This window comes from Pygoscelis adeliae, unplaced genomic scaffold (genome assembly GCF_000699105.1).
Source record: "Pygoscelis adeliae isolate BGI_AS28 unplaced genomic scaffold, ASM69910v1 Scaffold113, whole genome shotgun sequence".
Taxonomy (NCBI): Eukaryota; Metazoa; Chordata; class Aves; order Sphenisciformes; family Spheniscidae; genus Pygoscelis; species Pygoscelis adeliae.
In genome coordinates this window covers 4,233,733-4,237,340 of record NW_008825108.1, presented here as the reverse complement: position 1 = coordinate 4,237,340, position 3,608 = coordinate 4,233,733, and the positions used below count along the sequence as shown (strand labels likewise).

Sequence of the window (3,608 nt, the reverse complement as noted above, 5' to 3'; positions counted from 1 at the left end):
CCCTTTTGGTAACTGTTTACTCATTTCCAGCGTGTAATTGCAGACAGAGGATACTTATAGCTAAATCAGTTTCTTTCAATACTAGAGACACAATTTCTGTGGATTTACTTTTAATCCCAACTTTACAAAACCAACCCAAGTAGTTCCTCAGAATACCCAGAGAATTACCCAGAGAATTGCAACATTTAAAAAAAAAATTGATGCCAGGTGCCAAGCTATTTAACATGACTAATTTCCATGTCCTGAACGATCAGAATTTTCTTAAGTATCTCAGTATCATCATAAACACATTCCAGACACAGTAACTAGAAATATTATATGCTGAGACTATTGCAAATCTTGCATACCATGAAGCACCTATGTTATCAAATGTATTACAAGATGAATAACATTTTCCACCAGCAAAACAGTACTTGGGAGTCTAGTCTCCAAAAAGGTATTTCAGGTAGCTTGAAGTCAGAGACAATACTATACACAAGAAAGCACTGTCCCATTACTGCCATCTTAGGTCCAATGGTGCAGGAGACACCAGGTACCAAGAATAATCCACTGGTCCAGGAAGCATGGAAACCACTGCTTTAGAGTTGCCATTTTAGCTGCTGTCCAGTAAGCTAAAGAAATTCATATTTCTTTTGGCAAGTTCAACTCCTTATAATGTGTTCCAATGAGAATTTTAGTCAAAGTGTTGGAAGTGTGTGTTCCAGAAAAAATGAAAATTGCATTTGATCTGTCCAAAGTGTGTAACACAAGAGCACAATCCCAGTAAGATCAGGACATTAACAGTCAATATGAAGAGACATGTTAGAATCTAAACTTCAGAATTTAACAGCTACATTCAACGTAGATATAATCAAAATATATTTTTCTGGTGTCATAGCTACTTCCCAACAATTACATGGGAAGGATGTATCTGATGTCTTCATTTAGGACCACAACTTTACAGCGCCAATGAAGTATTTAGGAGACTGCATGTAACCAAAAAAAGTTCAATTCCCTAGTATGCAGAAAAACTAGGGAACCAACTACTTGTCAATCTATTTCAGAAAAATAATACAGTATTTGCTATCAAATACAATGGCAGCACTACTGTAAACCAAAGGACATCTAAAAATTCAGTCAGAAATCGAGGTGTTCCAGTAACATTTTTGACTCATTTTAAGTTTCTCGAAATTCAGATCACGTTTGCCTGTCTTGTGACTTCTGGTTTATACATGGATTCAAGCTGCCTATATAACAATTCCAAATAGTCTCCTTTGGATACCATTCTCAAAAGACAGCATGGACTGAAGACCTATAGAAACTAAAAACATACTACAATTACAACTCACATTTAAATCTCTCCATTTTTCTTGAATGACATAACAATTAGCATTACTTCTGATTTGCAAAAGATTTTATCCATGCAAAATACACAGCGTTTTCCTTACACATTCCCTCTTAACTTGTTCTTCATGCAGGACCTTTTCAAAGAGATTGGTAGTATCACTGTGCAAAAGAACATGAGATGCACAGTTCACCTGCCTTTCACGCATTTTTATGCAACTGTGACAGTGATCACATTCACAAACTACCATTGCTCCTTGCAGCGACCAACATGTCCTCTTCTCTCCATTCTCCCCATCAAATACAGCTTCACTTCCCATAAAAATAGAGCTAGTTCTTTCAACAAAGGTGTGACCAGTGACAACACAAACCCTGTGGTCTCACCAAGCCAGTGGGCTAGATGAAACAGCAGCTGAAACACCTTCGATAAAGGTTTGCTGAAAGAGACTGACTTCTACAGTTCACTTAAACATTTTTTTTCTAAATGAGGACATGAGATTGGCTATGACCAAGTCACACCTGAAAACTTTAAGAAGTATCCATCCCACCTCCAACAGTGGCCATTAGCAGATGCCTAGAAAAAAACAATGACATCGGAAGAATTCCCCCAGAAATTCTTATAGCTTTCAATCGCATTCAGAAAAAACATGCAGGCATTTTACAACACATGATAAATTTTTATTTCATAAACTAGTCCTCATCTTCCCTGAAACCACACAGGTAAGCTGATGTTATCACTCAAGTATCAAAGCACTAAAATCCTGTTTCTGAATTGCAACATTCAGCTCAGATCATAACTAAGTCAGATTTTTCTACACTGGGCAACAGCGTGGCAGAGGATATTTCACCAGCAGTCTCTGTGTTCTTGAATTCCTCAGTGGGCCCTTGTTTTCACCATTCTGAACAACTACCTGTCATCAGCAACCTTGATCCTTTCACTGTTCAGCCCCCTTCCAAGATCCCTTATGACCATGCTGAAGGCATTCATCTCATTACAGAAGCCTGCGGAAGTCCAGGATCTCCCTCTCTCCTCACTGCAAGGGGCAGTTACTCACCCTCCGCTTCCTGGCTTTTAAACAACCCATGCAAGCACCGTATGTTTTCCAGCTATGGCCCAGTTTACTCAAAGACTTTGAATAACGTTCTTCAAAGATTTTTTTGGAAATTAAAATAGACTGTATCAAGCAGCTGTCAACTTCAGAGCCTCCCTCCAGTGTGTTCCTATCTGCCTTGTCCCATTTTTCCTATTCTCCTTGCATCAGTCTTTTTTGTGTCTCATCCTTTAATCTTCCCCCCACTTTTTATACAACTCAGTATCAGAACATTTGCAGTTAGAATTCTTCTTCTTCAAACTGAGGAGATACTACTGTTTGTCGTGACACTGTCATCTGCCAGCTCTAGACAACAGTTCTTGAATGAGGAGGCTACAAGGCACTATGCCAGCAGAACTACATTGACAGACATTTAGACTAATCTATGCAACCCACTAGCATGGATATATAGTGGCATCACATTTAGTTTATTGTCATTTACTTAAACAACCATAAGCTTTTCTGCAAACACAGTTCTGCTGGTAAAAAAACTGTAGAGGCAGACAAGCATTGAGAAAATGCCTTCCTTAAGAGCAAACAGCCTCCACTATTTTTGCACAATGCCTAATTCAAGGTCCCAGTCTAGTATCCAGAGCTTCGGATACACTATGTGCCACAATCAATAATACTAAAATACATCACTGCAGTATTTATTTTCTCAAATATGATGGATGGATCCATCATATTTGAGAAGTCGTGGCAGTCCGGTGAAGTTCCCACTGACTGGAAAAGGGGAAGTATAACCCCCATTTTTAAAAAGGGAAAAAAGGGAGACCTGGGGAACTACAGGCCAGTCAGCCTCACCTCTGTGCCTGGGAAGATCACGGAACAGAACCTCCTGGAAGCTATGCTAAGGCACATGGAGGACAGGGAGGTGATTCGAGACAGCCAATATGGCTTCACCAAGGGCAAGTCCTGCCTGACTAACCTAGTGGCCTTCTATGATGGAGTGACTACATCAGTGGACACGGGAAGGGCTACACATGTCGTCTATCTGGACCTCTGTAAGGCCTTTGACATGGTCCCCCACAACATCCTTCTCTCTAAACTGGAGAGGTATGGATTTGATGGGTGGACTGTCCGGTGGGTGAGGAATTGGTTAGATGGTCACATCCAGAGGGTAGTGGTCAATGGCTCAATGTCCAGATGGAGATTGGTGACGAGTGGCGTCCCGCAGGGGTCCGTATTGGGACC

General features: G+C 40.5%; 1 protein-coding gene across 2 annotated transcripts in view; it reads right to left on the bottom strand.

Annotated features, from left to right (window-relative positions):
* NAP1L1 (nucleosome assembly protein 1-like 1) overlaps positions 1 to 3,608 on the bottom strand; it is a 35,420-nt gene that overhangs the window by 19,187 nt on the left and 12,625 nt on the right. The gene's annotated exons all lie outside the window — the stretch shown is intronic.